Genomic DNA, 22,509 nt, shown 5'->3' on the forward strand with positions numbered 1-22,509 from the left:
CCGAAAATATATAATAAATTGGGTACAGTAGTTCAATGCAGAATGTGCTGAATATTTTTTCATAGGAATTTGGGAAAGTTATGAAATGTCCTATAAATGACTGTTCTATTCCTGACCTAAGGCTACATTCACACACAGCGTTTTTCCTGCGTTTTTTGAGGATACGTTTTTTCAGCTGTAAAAGCAGATCAGCTTTTTAAATCACCTGAAAGGTTTTTGAGCTCATAGATAATGTTTTCAATAGCAAAAGCAGATTAGAAAAATGCCACACAAACTGACATGCTCATTCAGCCCAGAAACGGATCCTCACAAAACAATGTGTCTGAATGTCATATCTTGAAACCCATTGACTTTGCTGGGATGCAAGAAACTGATCCGCAAAAACGCTGTGTGTGAATCATGGCCGTAGCCAGCGAGGGGCAACTGCCCCCCCTAGAAGCAGGGGCACGCACCTATCAAAACTCACTTGTATGCTGCAGTGCTCCCATCCTGCACCGGCTCCAGACTGCAGGGGGCAATCTCCCCTTCTCTGTCCTATCTTCTGCCTTCTTCACCAGAGAGGAGGGGGAGGGGTACCTGCCCTGCACAGGATCCGATTCCTGGGCCCCGAGCTGGAGAAAGTGAGAAAGTTGTGCATACGCTGCAGCTGGCAATAAGAGAGAGACTGCAAGAGGGACATGCTGGAAATCTGATTGGAAAAGTGAGGAAATTGGTTATTGCTGCCAGAACCCCTAAAATTGATTCCATCTTGAAGAGACGTGCTGGAAAAGGGGCAATTGTCGATCAAGCCACTCGGTGGGGCAGCACTTATTTAATGATTGAGTGATTGCTTGAACTAAAACCATTTCTTATAGATATGGTGAACCCTCAGGTAACCCTAAATGAAGGTCAGTTTGCCAGCTTCCGTATTAAGGCCTTAATATCAACTAATACCTTACATATATTGCTATGTTTGTTGTGCACTTTTTATATTTTTTCCAGGGTGCAGTTGGGCCCAAATGGTTCTGCAAACTTGTGGCCTCTGTTCACACGGGATGCATTCTAGTTGGCACTGGGCAGCCCCACTATATGGTGTTACTAAGAGGTTGTGAGCCAGAAGCCCTGCACTCCCTGTGTGAACACTGCCACATGCGGATTATTTCTTCTGCACTGGTGTACCACATGGCCAATCCCTGATTGTAGGCTGGCTGTTTCATTTGGAATTTATGCACCTGTGCAGCTGCCATTTTACTTGGGTCCGCTGCACCCTGGATTAGTGCAGATGCATTTAGGCCTGTGTCTGGTTTGTATCTGAATTTTTTGGAGGATTTTTTCCTCTTTTTGAGGTTTTCATGTTAGAGTAGGACTGGCAAGTGTAAGGAACAATGGACACAGGTGGCTGAATTGAAGGAATTGCTTAATCACCCATTTACCGTGACTAAAAAATTACTAGCTGAGGATTTAACTCCTGGCATTTTCATAAGGGAGTGGAAGAACTTAAAACCAAACCAAAACCCTAGGTACTCCTCTGCTGTTACGTCACTGTTCACACCACACAGAGACCCCAAAAGAGTGTCACTGCTGAAGGGGTTAATGTGACTCGTGCCCAGTAATGGGGGATTTTCCGGCACTTACCTCCACACGGCAGAGCCGCACTCCACATATATGGCTGCTCTGTGTGCACAGGACCTGTGATGAGGTCACAGGAGGGGAGGAGTCAGGGGTCACATGATCAGTGTGGGCAGGACTCTGCTGTGCTGACAAGTATTCAGCTCCTCTGCTGGAGTTGCCCCCTTAACATAGTAACATAGTTATCAAGGCTGAAAAAAGACATTTGTCCATCCAGTTCAGCCAATATTCCATCAGAATATATCCCCAGATCTACGTCCTTCTAAAGAACCTAATAACTGTAAAATACAATATTGTTACGCTCCAGGAAGACATCCAGGCCTCTTTTGAACCCCTCAACTGAGTTCGCCATCACCGCCTCCTCAGGCAGGGAATTCCAGATTCTCACTGCCCTAACAGTAAAGAATCCTCTTCTATGTTGGTGGAAAAACTTTCTCTCCTCCAGACGCAGAGAATGCCCCCTTGTGACTGTCACCTTCCTTGGTATAAACAGATCCTCGGAGAGATATTTGTATTGTCCCCTTATATACTTATACATGGTTATTAGATCGCCCCTCAGTTGTCTTTTTCTAGACTTAATAATCCTAATTTTGCTAATCTCTCTGAGTATTGTAGTTCCCTCATCCCCTTTATTAATTTTGTTGCCCTCCTTTGTACTCACTCAAGTTCCATTATATCCTTCCTGAGCATCGGTGCCCAAAACTGTACACAGTACTCCTTGTGCGGTGTAACCAGGGATTTGTACAGAGGCAGTATAATGCTCTCATCAGACCTCTTCTAATGCACCCCATGATACTGTTTCCCTTGGCAGCCGCTGCCTGGCACTGGCTGCTCCAGGTAAGTTTATCATTAACTAGAATCCCAGAGTCCTTCTCCATGTCAGATTTACCCAGTGATTTACCGTTCAGTGTGTAATGGTGATATTGATTCCTTCTTCCCATGTGTATAACCTTACATTTATCATTGTTAAACTGCATCTGCCACCTTTCGGCCCAAGTTACCAACTTATCCAGATCCATCTGTAGCAGAATACTATCTTCTCTTGTATTGACTGTGTTACATAGTTTTGTATCATCTGCAAATATCGATATGTTACTGTGCAAACCTTCAACCAGATCGTTAATAAATATGTGGAAGAGAATAGATCCCAACACCGACCCCTGCGGTCCCCACTGGTCACAGCGACCCAGTTAGAGACTATACCATTTATAACCCCCCTCTGCTTTCTATCACTAAACCAGTTACTTACCCATTTACACACATTTTCCCCCAGACCCAGCATTCTCATTCTGTGTACCAACCTCTTGTGTGGCACGGTATCAAACGCTTGGAAAAATCAAGATATACCACATCCGATGACTCACCTTGGTCCAGTCTATAGCTTACCTCTTCATAAAAACTGATGAGATTAGTATGACAGGAGCGATTCCTCATAAACCCATGCTGATATGGCGTTAAACAGTTATTCTCATAGAGATAATCCAGAATAACTTCCCTCAGAAACTCTTCAAATATTTTACCAACAATAGAGGTTAGACTTACTGGCCTATAATTTCCAGGGTCACTTTTAGAGCCCTTTTTGAATATTGGTACCACATTTGCTATGCGCCAGTCCTGTGGAACAGACCTCGTCACTATAGAGTCCATAAATATAAGAAATAATGGTTTGTCTATTACGCTAATCATCTTAGCCCCTGTAGCACAGCGGTAACACTATGCAGTGATGAGGCAGTGATCCAGTAAAGTTCAAAGCAAAAATTCTCTTTAACCCCTTACCTACAATTGACGTAATATTCCGTCCATGTGACCATGGACCTAATTACCATGGACGGAATATTACGTCATCGCGATCAGCGGCGCCCACGTGGTGAGCGCCACTGATCGCGGCCGAGTGTCAGCTAATTATCATAGCTGACACCCGGCACAATGTGTCAGGGGCGGTCACGGACCGCCCCCGACACGTTAACCCCTTGCACACCGCGATCAAACGCGATCGCGGTGTACCGGGGGTTAAAGGGAAGCATCGGCAGGGAGGGGGCTCCCTCCGTGCTTCCCTGAGCCCCCCACGGCAGCGCAATGTGCAGCGCTGCTGCGGGGGGCTCCTTTCCTCCAGGCCCCCGAATCCAAGATGGCGACGGGGGCCTTCGGGGGCCTGAGGAAGCTGGCTTCCTCAGTGCCTGCAAAGCGCAGGCATGAGGAAGCCTTCAGCAGTGCCTGTGTCAGATCGCTGATCTGTCACAGTGATCTGTGATGTGACAGATCAGCGATCTGTCACAGGACAGTGATGTCCCACCTGGGACAAGGTAATAAAGTAAAAAATAAAAAATAAAAAGTGTTAAAAATAATTTAAAAAAAATCGCTAAAAAAATTTGTAAAAAAAAAAAAAAATATTCCCCAATAAATCCATTTTTTCAAAATAAAAAAAACCAAAAACAATAAAAGTACACATATTTGGTATCGCCGCGTCCGTAATGACCTGCCCTATAAAACTGTCCCATTAGTTAACCCCTTTAGCGAACCCCTTAAAAAATAAAAATAAAAAACGAAGCAAAAAATAATGATTTATTATCATACCACCGAACAAAAAGTTCAATAACGCGCGATCAAAAAGACGCATATAAGTATGCATGGTACCGCTGAAAACGTCATCTTGTCCCGCAAAAAACGAGCCGCCATACAGCATCATCCGCAAAAAAATCAAAAAGTTATAGCTCGCAGAATAAAGCGATACAAAAATAATTATTTTTTATATAAAATTGTTTTCATTGCAAAAAACCGACAAAACATAAAAAAACGACCTAAATGAGGTATCGCTGTAACCGTACTGACCCGAAGAATAAAAACGCGTTATCAATTTTACCACACGCGGAACGGTGTAAACGCACCCCCCCAAAAGAAATTCATGAAACGCTGGTTTTTGTTCATTCTGCGCCCCAAAAATCGGAATAAAAAGCGATCAAAAAATGTCACGTGCCCGAAAATGGTATCAATAAAAACGTCAACTCGTCCCGCAAAAAATAAGACCTCACATGACTCGGTGGGTCAAAATATGGAAAAATTATAGCTCACAATATGTGGTGATGCAAAAACTATTTTTACAATAAAAAGCGTCTTTTAGCGTGCGACAGCCGCCAAACATAAAAACCGCCATAAATCGTAAATCAAACCCCCCGTTATCACCCCCTTAGTTAGGGAAAAATAATAAAACTAAAAGAAAATGTATTTATTTCCATTTTCCCGCTAGGGTTAGGGTTAGGGTAGGGTTAGGGTTAGGGCTAGGGTTAGGGTTAGGGCTAGGGTTAGGGCTAGGGTTAGGGCTAGGGTTAGGGCTAGGGCTAGGGTTAGGGCTAGGGCTCAGATTAGGGTTAGGGGTGTGTTGAGGTTAGGGTTGGAGTTATAATTGGGGGTTTCCACTGTTTGGGCACATCAGGTGCTCTCCAAAGGCAACATGGCGTCTGATCTCAATTCCAGCCAATTCTGCGTTGAAAAAGTCAAATGGTGCTCCTTCCCTTCCAAGCTCTGCCATGTGCCCAAAGAGTGTTTTACCCCCACATGTAGGGTATCAGCCTACTCAGGACAAATTACAAAACAACTTTTGGGGTCCAATTTCTCCTGTTACCCTTAGGAAAATAAAAAATTGGGGGCAAAAATATAATTTTGCGGAAAAAAATGTTTTTTTTATTTTCACGCCCAGGCGTTATAAACTTCTGTGAAGCACTTGGGGGTTCAAAGTGCTCTCCACACATCTAGATAAGCTCCGTGGGGGGTCTAGTTTCCAAAATGGGGTCACTTGTGGGGGGTTTCCACTGTTTAGGTACATCAGGGGCTCTCCAAACGCACATGACACCCGCAGACCAATCCATCAAAGTCTGCATTCCAAAACGTCACTACTTCCCTTCCGAGCCCCGACGTGTGCCCATACAGTAGTTTTCTCCCACATATGAGGTATCAGCGTACTCAGGACAAATTGGACAACAACTTTTGTGGTCCAATTTCTCCTGTTACCCTTGGGAAAATAAAAAAATGGGGACTAAAAGATCATGTTTGTGGAAAAAATACGATTTTTTTATTTTCACGCCCGGACGTTATAAACTTCAGTGAAGCACTGGGGGTTCAAAGTGCTCACCACACATCTAGATAAGTTCCTTGGGGGGTCTAGTTTCCAAAATGGTGTCATTTGTGGGGGGTTTCTACTGTTTTGGTACATCAGGGGCTTTCCTAACGCGACATGGTGTCTGATCTCAATTCCAGCCAAAAACGTCAAATGGCGCTGCTTCCCTTCCGAGCTCTGCCATGCGCCCAAATAGTCATTTACACCCACATGTGGGGTATCAGCGTACTCAGGATAAATTGCACAATATCTTTTAGGGTCCTGTTACTTTTGGAAAAATAAGAATTGAGGGTGAAAAGATCATTTTTGTGGAAAAAATATGATTTTTTAATTGTACTGCTGTACGTTATAAACTTCTGTGAAGCCCTTGGGGGTTCAAAGTTCTCACCACACATCTAGATAAGTTCCTTGGGGGGTCTAGATTCCAAAATGGTGTCATTTGTGGGGGGTTTCCACTGTTTTGGTACATCAGGGGTTTTCCAATCGCGACATGGTGTCCGATCTCAATTCTAGCCAAAAACGTCAAATGGCGCTGCTTCCCTTCCGAGCTCTGCTATGCGCCCAAATAGTCATTTACACCCACATATGGGGTATCAGCGTACTCAGGACAAATTGCACAATAACTTTTAGGGTCCTGTTACCCTTGGAAAAATAAAAATTGGGGGTGAAAAGATCATTTTTGTGGAAAAAATATGATTTTTTAATTGTACCGCTGTACGTTATAAACTTCTGTGAAGCCCTTGTGGGTTCAAAGTTCTCACCACATATCTAGATAAGTTCCTTGGGGGGTCTAGTTTCCAAAATGGGGTCACTTGGGGGGTTTCCACTGTTTAGGTACATCAGGGGCTCTCCAAACGCGACATGGCGTCCGATCTGAATTCCAGCCAATTTTGCATTGAAAAAGTCAAACAGCGCTCCTTCCCTACTGAGGTCTGCCATGCGCCGAAACAGTGGTTCCCCCCCACATATCAGGTATCAGCGTACTCAGGACAAATTGCACAATAACTTTTGCAGTCCAATTTCTCCTGTTACCCTTGGTAAAATAAAGAAAATTGAACCTGAAGTATTTTTTTTGTGAAAAAAAGTTAAATGTTCATTTTTTTTTTAATATTCAAAAAATTCCTGTGACGCACCTAAAGGGTTAATAAACTTCTTGAATGTGGTTTTAAGCACCTTAAGGGGTGCAGTTTTTAGAATGGTGTCACTTTTGGGTATTTTCTATCATATAGACCCCTCAAAGTGGCTTCAAATGTGAAGTGGTCCCTAAAAATAAAATGGTGTTGCAAAAATGAGAAATCGCTGGTCAATTTTTAACCCTTATAACTTCCTAACAAAAAAAAATTTTGGTTCCAAAATTGTGCTGATGTAAAGTAAACATGTGGGAAATGTTATGTATTAAGTTTTTTGTGTGCCGTATCGCTGTGATTTAAGGGCATAAAAATTCAAAGTTGGAAAATTGCGAAATTTTCAAAATTTTCGCCAAATTTCCGTTTTTTTCACAAATAAACGCAAGTTATTTGAATGCAATTTTACCACTACCATGAAGTACAATATGTCACGAGAAAACAATGTCAGAATCACCAGGATCCATGAAAGAGTTCCAGAGTTATGACCTCATAAAGGTACAGTGGTCAGAATTGTAAAAATTGGCCCGGGAGTTAACGTGCAAACCACCCTTGGTAGTGAAGGGGTTAATGTTTAAGGCCGGTTTCACATTCGCGCTTTTGAGCACAGCGACGGCCTGCGCACAGCCCGCCGCTAAGCCCCGCCCCGCCTCCACCGGTATCTCCGCCTCCGGGCGCATGACGTTGCATGCGTCGTGCGTCCCCTATCTTCATCACAGAGGGCGCAGGCCGTGCGCAGTCTGCGCACAGTCTGCGTTTGGCGGCGCATGCGTCCTTTTGACGGTGCGCCGAGCAGCGCCAAACGCAACCTGTTGCATTTTGGTTGTGCTCGGCGCACCGTCAAAAGGACGCATGCGCCGCCAAACGCAGACTGTGCGCAGACTGCGCACAGCCTGCGCCCTCTGTGATGAAGATAGGGGACGCACGACGCATGCAACGTCATGCGCCCGGAGGCGGAGATACCGGTGGAGGCGGGGCAGGGGGCGGGGCTTAGCGGCGGCCGTGCGCAGGCCGTCGCTGCGCTCAAAAGCGCGAATGTGAAACCGGCCTTACTCACAAATAATGCACAGCACATGATATCCTCTGGATCACAGCCGGGAACCAGATCCTCTGGATTACAACTGATAGACACGCCAGTCCACCCTATACTGCAGGGTTTTTAACTAGCAACCTGTGGGCTTCAGCCACATGGAAAACCCAGCCAGGAAAGAAACGGAATGCAACTACGGTCCTGCAGTCTGTTTCAATACACAAAAGTCCAGAGCAGGTTTTCCCTAAATCTGCCTTGGACAACCACCATGTCCAAGACCTATACTCACTTTAGTCTGCATTGCAACCACAGCTATGCCTTTTACTGCAATGTCCTCTTTAATGTTTAACTTACAAATAATGCACAGCACACGATATCCTCCAGATCGTAGCTGGGAACCTTATCCTCTTGATTACAGCCAATAAACACACCAATCCACCTTCTAGACCAGTAGCCGTGGGTGACTGCCCTGCTGTGTAAGCTGTGGGTGCCAGGATTTCACTCTGCTGGGCCCTGTGTTACTCTCACACAGGCTGAGCTTTTGCAGAGCTGTCTGCTCTACACCATGCAACTACCGTCCTGCTGTCTGTTTCAATACACAAAAGCCCAGAGCAGGTTTTCCCTAAATCTGCCTTGGACAACCAGCATGTCCAAAACCTATACTCACTTTAGCCTGCATTGCAACCACAGCTATGCCTGTGACTGCAATGTCCTCTCATAACCGCAATACGCCTCCATGCGCATCCTGGGTGTCATGCCCATCAGGTCTGTTGTGCCGCATAACCCCTGGAGCAGTGTGCACGCGCACCTCATGACTGTTATGCGGCATGACTCCTGGAGCAGTGTGCACGCGTACCTCATGACTGTTATGCGGCATGACTCCTGGAGCAGTGTGCACGCGCACCTCATGACTGTTATGCGGCATGACTCCTGGAGCAGTGTGCACGCGCACCTCATGACTGTTATGCGGCATGATCCCTGGAGCAGTGTGCACGCGCACCTCATGACTGTTATGCTGTGTGATCCCTGGAGCAGTGTGCACACGTACCTCATGACCGTTATGCTGCATGACCCCTGGAGCAGTGTGCATGCTCACCTAATGACTGTTATGCTGCGTGATCCCTGGAGCAGTATGCACACGTACCTCATGACCATTATGCTGCATGACCCCTGGAGCAGTGTGCACATGTACCTCATGACCATTATGCTGCATGACCCCTGGAGCAGTGTGCAAGCTCACCTCATGACTGTTATGCTGCGTGATCCCTGGAGCAGTATGCACACATACCTCATGACTGTTATACTGCATGACCCCTGGACCAGTGTGCACGCTCACCTCATGACTGTTATGCTTCATGACTCCTGGAGCAGTGTGCATGCGCACCTCATCTCATGGCTGCCTGCCGTTTCTTGTGCGCACATGTGCTACCTCTCATGGCTGTGCGCCATCGCTAGTGTGCACGCGTACCTCACCATGGCTGCATGCCGTTGCTGTGTGCGCACCCGTCTCTGCTCTGCCTGCTGTTGTCCTCTCTATGGTCCTGGAGGACCGAATACAGCAATCCTCTCTATGGTCCTGGAGGACCCAATCCAGCAATCCTCTCTATGGTCTTGGAGGACCCTACCATGTGGTCCTCTCTATGATCCTGAGGACTCAAACCAGAAGTCCTCCCCTGGTCCTGACCCGGAAGTTCAGGTGCTAATGCCCTATATCAGACCGCCCCTTCCTATGGTTGGGGCCTGAGTATTGTGTTGCTTCCCTGCGTGGCTGCTCGGTCGCTCCCTGTATTCTGTGCCCCTGCACTCTGCCCTGTTGTGCTTCTCTGCACACGCTCTGTGCCTGTATTCTGCCTCTTGTCCCATGCCATGTCTTGTGCTGTCTTTTGTGCCATGTTTTGTCTTTGCTATTCTTAGCCTTGTAGTACTTCCTATGTTCTCTGTCTTTGCCCTGGCTCTGGGCTCTAGCTTACGTTCTGCTTTTCTCTCTTGTACCCGACTCTGTGCTTCTGCCTACATTCCACTTTCTGGCTTTGAAACTTGTCTGTGCTCCTAGTGCACTTCCTGCCTAGTTTCCGTTTTTCGTGCGCTCTTGCATACTCTCCTTTCGTACCAGGCTTCGCCGTGCCGTATGGCACGCGTCTTAGTTCTGTACCTTTGCATAGCCCTGCCTTGTGGCTGCGTGCCCTCTTGCATGCACCTGGTCGTACCCGTGCCCGCCTGTTTATGCCTCAGCCGTGCCACTCTAGTCGTGCCCGCCTGTCTGTGCCTCAGCCGTGCTCGCCGGCCAGTGCTCTAATGGTTTCTGCCTGCCTGTGCCTCAGCCGTGCCGCCTCAGTCGTGTCCGCCTGTCTGTGCCTCAGCCGGTACCGCCTGCCAGTGCCTCAGTCGTGTTTTCCGTGCTCTCCTTTGCACTCACGCTGTTTCTCGCACTGTGCATTTTCGTGCTTCTTTAGCACAAGCCTTCTGCTATCTTTGCTCTGTCCTGAACCTTGTCTCTCTGTCGTGTTCTGAGCTCTATGACCTGTCTTGAACCTTTATGACTTGTCCATACCCAGCTCTGTACTACTGCCTATGTTCTGCTCTTTGTCTTGAACCCTGCCACTGGCATGTCTGTGTGCACGCGCAGGACCATGCCTTGAACCCTCCCCCTGGCGTGCCCCTCTGCACGCGCAGGACCATGCCTTGAACCCTGCCCCTGGCGTGCCCCTCTGCACATGCAGGAACATGTCTTGAACCCTGACCTTGGCGTGCCCCTCGGCATGCGCAGGACCCTGTCCTGAACCTCAAAACCTGGCATGTCTCTAGCCCGCCCAGGACCTGCCATGAACTACGTACCCTGGCGTGCCTCCTAGCACGGCTAGGACCATTCTTTGTACCATGCCCCTGGCATGCCTCTAGCACGCGCAGGACCTTGGACCTTGAACGCTGGCGTGTCCCCTACAGACACACCATGCCTTGTACTTTGAACCTTGGACCCTGGTGTGTCCCCTAGCACATACTCTGCCTTGGACCCTGGTGTGCCCCCTAGCACGCACCCTGCCTTGAACCTGGGACTCTGCCTTGGACCCTGGTGTGCCCCCTAGCACGCACCCTGCCTTGAACCTGGGACTCTGCCTTGAACCTTGGCGTGTCTCCTAACACGCACTATGTCTTGAACTCTGGCGTGCCTCCTTGCCTGAACCCTGGCTTGCCTACCGGTTGCCCGGAACCTACCAATCGCTGCCAGAGGTCCAGAACCTGATGACTGCGGCCTGATGTCCGCAGCCTGTCGTCCGGATCCTGTTGATCGTTGCCAGATGTCGATTGCCACCTAGCCCTTGCCTGAACCCTGGCGTGCCACCTAGCACGTACCATGCCTTGGACCTTGGCGTGCCCTCGCACGCACCTTGCTGTGTATCACCTTGTCTTCGTAATTGTGTCTTGCACCTGATGTTACCCTGATGTTACCCTGAGACCACGCTTTAATGAAGATACCCTGAGACCACGCTTTGTCTTGTCTTGTTTCCTGCACGTTCCCTGTCATCAGACACTTACACTTGTGTCTTCCTTGAGCTGGCCGTCTGGTTCCAGCAGTCGTGGGGGCTCACCCCCTTGGTCTTGCCCCTGACGCTCCATGTATAGGGGGTGGTTCCTCACAAGGTCAGCTCGCCCTAGGTGGGTGGGTGCCATGACCCAGAGGGTCCACTCTAAAGAAAACAACTCAGCTGAAGCTGACTCTGTCACACTGGGGGGAACATACAGTGACCCCCTACAGGTAACACCAGTTACTGCCTCACACTCTAGAGCTGAATTATTCTGATACAGTAATGAGAAAGGCGATCTCTGCTGAGGAAAGGCTGCGCATCACCTTGCGGGAAATAAAATTCTTATTTGCTTTACCATTACATTGTATAATTTATTTATATTTAATTGTCCATTTCTGAATACAGCGGTACCAAATATTTTTTTTGTGTTTTATTAAAGTGTCAAAAGCTCTGCTGTGCCCAGAGGCTGTTGTTCAGAGAAGGGTCTTCATGACAGCAACAAGTCATCATCTGACCCCACGCTGTCGTGGCAATGGATTAGCCACATGATCACATGAATGGTGGCCGGCAGGATGCACCTTCAGCTGTCGCATGTTTAATCCCGCCGTTGAATTTAACTGCTTTAAAGCAGATACCTGGATCTGATGAGTGATCAGTCACTTCAAGTGTTTTTGTGACATGTTTTTCAAAAAAGGCATTATGTTAAAGATGAATGTATGCCTTTTATGTCAATAATTTTTGGAGATGTTTCTAATCATCTTTTCTTTTCCTTTGTAGAATTCTGGCCACAGGAGGGAGCTATACATCACTACACCTCCAATTTAGGGTTGGTAAATCCACCATTTCACAAATTGTGAGGTGCACATGTAACGTGATTTGGCAGAAGTTGCAGCCCATCGTGATGGAGACTTGGTTGCAGCATACTTTCAGTCTGTGGCCAATTTCCAAAACTGCATGGGTGCCGTTGATGGAAAACATGTAAGGATTCAACAACCACCATGATCAGGATCACGCTTCTTTAATTATAAGGCTGGGCACACTAGCGATTTTAAAAATCGGTCCGATTTTGATGCAGGAGAGTCGGACGAATGTAATGCAAGTGTCATACAAGTGTCATGTGTTTTTTCTGCGAGTACAATCTGATTTTTTACACCTAGCCTCCGACTTACCTCAGAACGCAGTGCGATTGCTATCTGATTGCAATGCGATTTTAACATGAGCATTTACATACAGCAATTCTCTGTCATTTACACATCATTTTCCAACTAAATATTCTTCAAAACACACACACAAATATATATATATACACACACACCTGTAGTTTTCGCTTTATAAGACGCACCTGATTATAAGACGCACACCAAATTTGGTGAAGAAAAAGAAAAAAAAAATTTATATTCCCCCCTGCTGGCATGCACACGCCCCCATCCCTATATTCCCCCTGCTGGCATTCACACGGGCCCCCGTCCCTATATTCCCCCCTGCTGGTATGCACATGCCCCCCGTCCCTATATTCCCCCCTGCTGGCATGCACACGCCCCCCATCCCTATATTCCCCCCTGCTGGCATGCACACGCCCCCCGTCTATATATTTCCCCCGCTAGCATGCACACGCCCCCGTCCCTATATTCCCCCGCTGGCATTCACATGGGCCCCGTCCCTATATTCCCCCCTGCTGGCATGCATATCCCCCGTCTCTATATTCCCCCCTGCTGGCATGCACACGCCCCCCGTCTATATATTCCCCCCTGCTGGTATGCACACTCCCCCGTCCCTATATTCCCCGCTGGCATTCACATGGGCCCCTGTCCCTATATTCCCTCCTGCTGGCATGCACATCCCCCCCGTCCCTATATTCCCCCCTGCTGGCATGCACACGCCCCCCGTCTATATATTCCCCCCTGCTGTCATGCACACGCCCCCGTCCCTATATTCCCCCCTGCTGTCATGCACACGCCCCCGTCCCTATATTCCCCCCTACTGGCATGCACACAGCCCCCCATCCCTATATTCCCCCCGCTGGCATTCACATGGGCCCCCTGTCCCTATATTCCCACCTGCTGGCATGCACATGTCCCCCCATCCCTATATTCCCCCCTGCTGGCATGCACACGCCCCCCGTCCCTATATTCCCCCCTGCTGGCATGCACACGCCCCCCCGTCCCTATATTCCCCCCTACTTGCATGCACACAGCCCCCCATCCCTATATTCCCCCCGCTGGCATTCACATGGGCCCCCTGTCCCTATATTCCCACCTGCTGGCATGCACATGCCCCCCCATCCCTATATTCCCCCCTGCTGGCATGCACACGGCCCCCCTCCCTATATTCCCCCGCTGGCATTCACATGGGCCCCCGTCCCTATATTCCCCCTGTCGGCATGCACACGGCCCCCCTCCCTATATTCCCCCCGCTGGCATGCACACAGCCCCCCGTCCCTATATTCCCCCCTGCTGGCAAGCACATGATAAAACAACAAACATTTATAGTAATAGGATGAAGGGAACACTACTATCAAAAATTAGACAAAATATTATATTATTATTAGTGGGGTGCAAAACCTTGTCTGTATATAAACACTAGAAGATGGAAGAAAAAAGACTAGACTAACAACGGTATGCACAACCACAAGGATAAAAAATAGAAACATTTTTATTTCACCTCAAACAAAACAACATTAAAATTGATACATGTCAATAGACCAACACCCCCTTACTGAGAGTCAATATATGAAAATCCACCCTTAATGACAGTTGAGCTGGCTATTAAGAAAGACACATGTATGGACATCAAAATAATTCATCTGAAAGTAGATGTAATATTATGCATACATGAGAAGACAGATAACAATAAATGATGCATCTGGGTTATATGTTGGCGATAACTGCTATAAATAGGCAGATTGTCTTTATTATTACTCAATTATGCAAACCTAGCAGTGATTCAAAGGCCACAAGACCACATAATACTAGCCGTCAAGTATACACATCTAGCAATGAAAAAGGCCATAAGACCGCATTATATTAGCCCTCAAATATGCAGACGTAAGAAGCATAAGACCTCATGAGCATACTGTAAGCTACAAGATCAATAGCTCTAATCACCTGTGTGTAAACAGAAACCTGGTCAGTCTTTGTATCAAATAAAACAACAAATAGTTAACTCACCTTCGGATGATGGCTCCGTGCTCCCAGCTCCCCCGTGGCTCTTCCTGTGTCTGTTCCGACATCCTCCTCCTGCGAGGGCGCACGGCAGGAGCTGATCATTCAGGCACTTCATGGTAGCTTCAGGACCTTCCGTCACGTGACCACAGTGCACACTGGGAGTCACGTGACCGCAGGTCCTAGTGTTCACGTGACGGAAGGTCCTGAAGCTATGATGAAATGCCTGAATGATCAGCTCCTGCCGTGCGCCCTCGCAGGAGGATGTCGGCACAGACACAAGAAGAGCCACGGGGAAGCTGGGAACACGGAGCCATCATCGGAAGGTGAATATAGTGATGGGGCGGGGGGGAAGAGAGTGCAGGCACATGCAATATGCGCCGCTGCCCTTTCTACCAACTCGGCGCGGCTTCAGCACCGAGGTGATGAACAGCGGGTGCAGTGAATATTACATGAGCCTAATGAGTGGGAGCACTGACCACCGCTATCTCTGCAGCCCACAGCCAACCCACTCCAGCCCCCTGACACCATGCCAGAGTCGCCCCCCTCCTCTACAGCACACAGATTCAGATTATAAGACGCACCCCCCACTTTCCCCCCAAATTTGAGGGAACAAAAGTGCGTCTTATAATCCAAAAAATACGGTAAATAAGAAAGATAGAATAAAAGTCGGCAAATGATCTTCCGCGTAAAGTATAATCACAGAGTGACAGGTTAGAATAGGATAAAAATATATATATATATGATGTCAGTGACACATACATATATACACTGCTCAAAAAAATAAAGGGAACACTTAACAGAATATAACTCCAAGTACATCAAACTTTTGTGAAATCAAACTGTCCACTTAGGAAGCAACACTGACTGACAATCAATTTCACATGCTGTGGTGCAAATGGAATAGACAACAGATGGAAACTATTGGCAATTAACAAGACTCCCTCAATAAAGGAGTGGTTCTACAGGTGGGGACCACAGACCACATCTCAGTACCAATGCTTTCTGGTTGATGTTTTGGTCACTTTTTAATGTTGGTTGTGCTTTCACATTTGTGATAGCATGAGACCAGTAGCTAGCAGGAGGGCAGAGGGGGCGGTTGCCCTGGGCCCCTTGCTCTGAAGGGGCCCACCCACACCCAGAGCTTCAGCCACTGTTAACCATGTCAGCGTGTTCAGCTCACTGATGTAAGCTTCTCTGTATAGTGCAGGGACACTATACCTTTAAGCTTTCTCCAGCAACTGTAGACGTGCCCACACTGCTCCCTGTGTGAGACATCACCAGCAGCCTTCAGAGCAAGACAAGATGCTGTGAGAGTGTGAGTAAGAACTGTGCAGTGATGAGGGGCAGGACGCTGCTCCACTCCTTACAAGTCCTGGATGGTTTATTGTTTGTGGTCGTGTATCTGAAGCACAGTAGATTTGTGGCGGCTAGAGTTGAGCGACTTTTGGTTTTTTAGGGTCGCGTTTCGTTTCGTGAAACCCGACTTTTCCAAAAGTCGGGTCGAGCAAGATCGTCCGATTATAGGGAAAAGTCGGGGTCGTCCCGAAACACGAAACCCAATGTAAGTCAATGGGGAATAAAAGTTGGCAGTGAGAGGAGGACAGGAAACACACTTACAGTGCCCATTAGAATGCCAAAAGCATCAATTCTTCTTACTTAAGCTTGTCATCCTTAATTAACTTCATAATACAAGTTACGCATTGAAAAATGGGGGTTATTTGGCTAAAGTTGTGGGGGGTGTAGGGCTGGCTCCAGGTTTTCATGTGCCCTGGGCGAAAGAGCGCCCCTTTAACACATACCACAACTCATCATGCTCCGATACGGCAGAGAAATAGCGGTATAGTACAATGAAAAATACTTCACTTTTTACATCTCATGACGAGGCCCATCTATTTCTCCATACAGAATCATTGGTCCCATATAATGTTTGAAACAGTATATGATGCGCTCCACATAATGCTACAGTATATGTTGGTCCCCATGGATGAAGCTCCACTGTCTTATGGGCCCAAATAATGCTCCAAACATAATGGGCCCCATTTCTAATGCTCTAGTGTATAATGGGCCCTGTAAATGCTGCTCTAGTGTCTGATGTCCACCTTTGGAATGTTCCAGTGTATGGTGGGCCCCATCTATCATTCTCCAGAGTATAGTGCTCCCCAAAAATTGCTGTCCCAACATTGAAAACAATCAAATAAGTCTCCTCGCTAGGGAATCCCTGTACTAGTCTGGACTCCTCATCGTCCCCATCTTCCATCTCACTGCACAGTATTTCAACTTTGCAAGTGCTGTGATCCTGAGCAAGCAGGGGGGGGCCCACTCGTTGGCGACGGCACTGGCACAGGGCCCCTGATAGTACGGTGGTGTGTCTGATGGCGGGTGGGCCGAACCTGCACTTTCATCTGCAGCTTCCTCTTTGTCACCGTGTAAGATGGAACTGTATATGGGAAGGGTAACCTGAGTTTCATCAGGGTCAGATTCAGGCCGTGTAGCGTGCGAGAGGAATGTAGTGGTCTGGGTCAATGTACCAGCAGATTCATCGAGCAGTGGCTGGGCATCAGTGCACTTGTGTCGCCCCCAGGAGTACGGTCGCCACAGTGGCATTACCTTCCTCCTAGGGAGTGTGATGTCATGCTTGGGAGCAACGAACGATCTCTCTAGCAGGTTAACTGATTGGGCGGCGTTATTCCCACGAGTCATGACCCTCCAAACAGCGTTCATGAAGGCAAAGTGTTTGTTTTACGTGGGCAGTATGGTTGCAAAGCTGAACCTTAAAGGAATGTCCAGAAGGGCACCACCAGGAGTGGAGCCTACGGTTAAATTCGACTCCACCTGGGAAACCTCAAACATGCCAGCTACAGAACAGATGCACACATTGCAAGCTTAATTCCGTTAACGAACGAGACTCCGTCATGCCCCGCGGTCCGAGTCCGGCTTACTAGAGGGACACGTGAGGCTCTGGCACATGAGATTGGCCAATAACTGGTGTGTCATGCCCTTACATGTCCGTGGCTGCATGTGCGCTACACTGAAAAGGCCAGCGTTTGTCGCTTACAGGTGCAGATAACCCGCTGAACAACGTTAGTGATGGGGATCACTGATTACAATTATTACCCGCGAACAATGATTTCCCAGTAAGTGCAGGTCAACCGCAGTTCCGGAATTAGGCCTAACCGTCATTCCTGAAAAAATGAAAAACTTACGTGTGCAAACCACAGGTGCTGTAGCTTGCTTAACAGCTCGCCAGCCGTTCTCACGCCCAGTATGGATTACACGTGATTGCACAAAGGTGAGAAAGGGTACCGTATCCCCAGATAACATGTATGGATAGCGTACACATTCAAAATATATGTCTATACATCAGGAGGCAGGCTCAAACAGTGTCAGGCCCAGTATGGCTTGCACGTGATTGCACAAAGGTTAGAAAGGGTACCGTATCCCCGGATAACATGTATGGATAGCGTACACATTCAAAATATATGTCTATACATCAAGAGGCAGGCTCAGACAGTGTTAGGCCCAGTATGGATTGCACGTGATTGCACAAAGGTTAGAAAGGGTACCGTATCCCCGGATAACATGTATGGATAGCGTACACATTCAAAATATATGTCTATACATCAGGAGGCAGGCTCAGACGGTGTTAGGCCCAGTATGGATTGCACATGATTGCACAAAGGTTAGAAAGGGTACCGTATCCCCAGATAACATGTATGGATAGCGTACACATTCAAAAGATATGTCTATACATCAGGAGGCAGGCTCAGACGGTGTTAGGCCCAGTATGGATTGCACGTGATTGCACAAAGGTTAGAAAGGGTACCGTATCCCCGGATAACATGTATGGATAGCGTACACATTCAAAATATATGTCTATACATCAGGAGGCAGGCTCAGACGGTGTCAGGCACAGTATGGATTGCACGTGATTGCACAAAGGTTAGAAAGGGTACCGTATCCCCGGATAACATGTATGGATAGCGTACACATTCAAAATATATGTCTATACATCAGGAGGCAGGCTCAGACGGTGTTAGGCCCAGTATGGATTGCACATGATTGCACAAAGGTTAGAAAGGGTACCGTATAACATGTATGGACAGCGTACACATTCAAAATATATGTCTATACATCAGGAGGCAGGCTCAGACGGTGTTAGGCCCAGTATGGATTGCACGTGATTGCACAAAGGTTAGAAATGGTACCGTATCCCCAGATAACATGTATGGATAGCATACACATTCAAAATATATGTCTATACATCAGGAGGCAGGCTCAGACGGTGTTAGGCCCAGTATGGATTGCACGTGATTGCACAAAGGTGAGAAAGGGTACCGTATCCCCGGATAACATGTATGGATAGCGTACACATTCAAAAGATATGTCTATACATCAGGAGGCAGGCTCAGACGGTGTCAGGCACAGTATGGCTTGCACGTGATTGCACAAAGGTTAGAAAGGGTACCGTATCCCCGGATAACATGTATGGATAGCGTACACATTCAAAATATATGTCTATACACATCAGGAGGCAGGCTCAGACGGTGTTAGGCCCAGTATGGATTGCACATGATTGCACAAAGGTGAGAAAGGGTACCGTATCCCCGGATAACATGTATGGATAGCGTACACATTCAAAATATATGTCTATACATCAGGAGGCAGGCTCAGACGGTGTTAGGCCCAGTATGGATTGCACGTGATTGCACAAAGGTTAGAAAGGGTACCGTATCCCCGGATAACATGTATGGATAGCGTACACATTCAAAATATATGTCTATACATCAGGAGGCAGGCTCAAACGGTGTCAGGCACAGTATGGATTTAACGGCCCAGACTACACAGCGGAGGAGCAGGGAGAGGTAAAGATTGCAAATGCTGGGGCCCTGCCCAAGCAAGGGGGGCCCACTCGTGGGCGTCGGTACTGGCACTGGGCCCCTCATAGTACGGCGGTGTGTCTGACGGCGGGTGTGCACCACCACCGTCAGAGACACTTGATTGCACTATGAGGGACCCTGTGCCAGTGCCCGCGCCAAAGAGTCGGCCTACCCACCTGTCCAGGGCAACGGCACTCGCACGGTGTCGAGCACTAGGTGGTGACCCCGGCCATGGGGGGGGGAGGCAGCACAGTTAGGGAGTTTTAGAAAGTGGCATATGTTGATGTTGGACATTCAGCTGACGCAAAAGGTGAAATAGGTCAAGTCCCAGGAAGAGGTGGACCAAAGCAAGCCATTTTTCTGTCACCCTATGTGTCATCAGGGGAAGGTGGGACAAAATCCTTGGAAACCCATGCGTGGTTCATTTTAATGAAGGTTAGATCATCCACATTTTGGGTTGACAGACGGGTCCTTTTTTCTGTCAGGATTGATCCAGCTGCACTGAAGACTCTTTCCGATAGCACACTTGCAGCTGGGCAAGCGAGCTCCTGTAAGGCATATTGTGCCAATTCAGGCCAGGTGTCCAGTTTAGCGGCCCAATAGTCAAAGGGGAATGACCTGTGTGGGAGAACATCGATATGGGAGGAAAAGTAGTTTGTAACCATAGTTGACAACTGCTGTCTCCTGTCACTTTCCATCGATGCAGTATTACCAGTTGTGTGAGCGGTACTTGAAAAATCAGTCCACAACATTGTCATGAAACCCCTGTCTCCAACGCCACTTCTGCTGTGTGCACCACGAACACCTCTGGCAAGCTGCCCCCGGCCTGTACGGCTCGTGTGAGAACCATCACCGCTGCTGTGTGCTGGGAATGCCTCAAGCAACCGATTTACCAGAGTTGCTTGTTTATTAGCCAATATTAGGTCAAGGTCCTCCTGTGGCATGATGTTTTGTAATTTGCCTTTATAGCGTGGATCCAGGATGCTGGCCAACCAGTAGTCGTCATCGTTCATCATTTTGGCAATGCGGGGGTCCCTTTTTAGGATCAGCAAGGCATAATCTGACATGTGGGCCAATGTTCCCGGTGTCAATGATGCACTGCGAGTGCTGGTTGGAGGAGCACTTTCTGGCAAATCTACATCCCTCCAGTCACGCACAAACCCTGTACCAGACCTTGCCACGCCAACATTTTCACTTGCCCCACGAGATGCATCCTCCTCCCCTAAGTAATCATCCCCATCATCCTCCTCCTCCTCTTCTTCCTCCACCTCGTCCAGGAGAGGTCCCTGAGCAGACAATGGCTGAATGTCATCAAGGATTCCCTCCTCCTCTTCCTCCTCATCAACATTGGCTGCAGACGCCTGCTCCTTAAGGTGCGTCAAAGTTTACATGAGCAGACGCATAAGTGGGATGCTCATGCTTAGGATGGCGTCGTCTGCGCTTACCAGCCGTGTGCATTCCTCAAAACACTGAAGGACTTTACAGAGGTCTTTCAGCTTTGACCACTGCACACCTGTCAACTCCATGTCTGCTCTCAAAGTGCCTGGCCGTGTATCCTCCCACAAATGCATTATGGCCTGCCTCTGCTCGCACAGCCGCTCCACCATGTGCAGGGTGGAGTTCCACCTTGTTGCAATGTCGATAATGAGGCGGTGGTTGGGAAGGTGGAGCAATTGCTGCAGCTTCTGCATACGAACGGAGTGTACAGGCGACCGGCGGATGTGCGCGCACAGTCTTCGCACCTTCTGGAGCAGGGCTGTTAACTCCGGATAATTTTTGAGGAAGCACTGCACCACCAGGTTCAAGGTGTGAGCCAAGCAAGGTATGTGGCTGAGTTTTGAAAGGGCTATGGCTGCCACAAAATTACGGCCGTTATCACTAACTACCTTGCCTGCCTCAAGATGTACACTGCCCAGCCAAGACTCAGTTTGTCGCTTCAAGTACTCGGCCAGCACCTCGGCGGTGTGTCTGTCGCCCAAACACATCATCTGCAACACAGCCTGCTGACGCTTTCCACTAGCTGCTCGATAGGGGGACACCTCGTGTGCAACAGTGGCAGCTGCAGAAGGAGTGCTCGTACGACTGCGCTCTGTGGACGAGCTTTCGCTTCTGGAGGAGAAGGAGGAGGGTCGAACGCCTACAGCCAACTGTTTCCTATACCGTGGGCTAGGCAGCACTGTCCCACCACCGCTGTCCCCTGTGGACCCTGCATCCACCACATTAACCCAGTGCGCAGTGATGGACACGTAACGGCCCTGGCCATGCCGTGCATCAGTTGTGAGGTGCATCATTCCTTCATTGGAGACTGCCCTTCCCGTGGTTGTTCCTTCCCGGGCAAAGACCTGGCTGGTCATTGCTTGCGTTGAGAAACACGTGATGGTGTCTCCGCGGCTTCTGTTTTGCATGTTTTACATATTTCCCATAAGGGATGGGGGCAGTGCTCTAGAATCACTGCGTTGAGAAACACGTGATGGTGTCTCCGCAGTGTCGAATGTTGATCTCCATGAGTTCATTCATCCTACTCTTCATAGTCTTTTTACTAGGCATTGCTCCTACCAGCCAGTTTCCTACTCCACACTGATGAGGGGCAATACCCCGAAACAGCTGTATGTGGATGGATACCATGTTTTGGCATAGGTGGTTTCCTTCATTGGAGACTGCCCTTCCCGTGGTTGTTCCTTCCCGGGCAAAGACCTGGCTGGTCATTGCTTGCGTTGAGAAACACGTGATGGTGTCTCCGTGGCTTCTGTTTTGCATGTTTTACATATTTCCCATAAGGGATGGGGGCAGTGCTCTAGAATCACTGCGTTGAGAAACACGTGATGGTGTCTCCGCAGTGTTGGATGTTGATCTCCATGAGTTCATTCATTCTCCTCTTCATAGTCTTTTTACTAGGCATTGCTCCTACCAGCCAGTTTCCTACTCCACACTGATGAGGGGCAATACCCCGAAACAGCTGTATGTGGATGGATACCATGTTTTGGCATAGGTGGTTTCCTTCATTGGAGACTGCCCTTCCCGTGGTTGTTCCTTCCCGGGCAAAGACCTGGCTGCTCATTGCTTGCGTTGAG

The 22,509-nt window shown here is 48.3% G+C and overlaps 1 protein-coding gene across 2 annotated transcripts in view; it reads right to left on the reverse strand.

Annotated features, from left to right (window-relative positions):
* LOC141094243 (uncharacterized) overlaps nt 1-22,509 on the reverse strand; it is a 1,213,871-nt gene that overhangs the window by 50,535 nt on the left and 1,140,827 nt on the right. The window contains exons 1-2 of one of the 2 annotated variants that reach the window (XM_073580061.1): nt 1,615-1,693; nt 467-611 (exon numbers count right to left, since the gene is read on the reverse strand). The exons of the other annotated variant lie outside the window; for it this stretch is intronic. The gene's annotated coding sequence lies outside the window, so the exon portion shown is untranslated. Of the gene's footprint in view, nt 1-466; nt 612-1,614; nt 1,694-22,509 lie in introns of those variants that run through there. 2 annotated transcript variants of the gene reach the window in all.

The sequence above is a fragment of the Dendrobates tinctorius genome, unplaced genomic scaffold, assembly GCF_039654945.1.
Source record: "Dendrobates tinctorius isolate UK_male_01 unplaced genomic scaffold, ASM3965494v1 ptg000063l, whole genome shotgun sequence".
NCBI classification, from domain to species: Eukaryota; Metazoa; Chordata; class Amphibia; order Anura; family Dendrobatidae; genus Dendrobates; species Dendrobates tinctorius.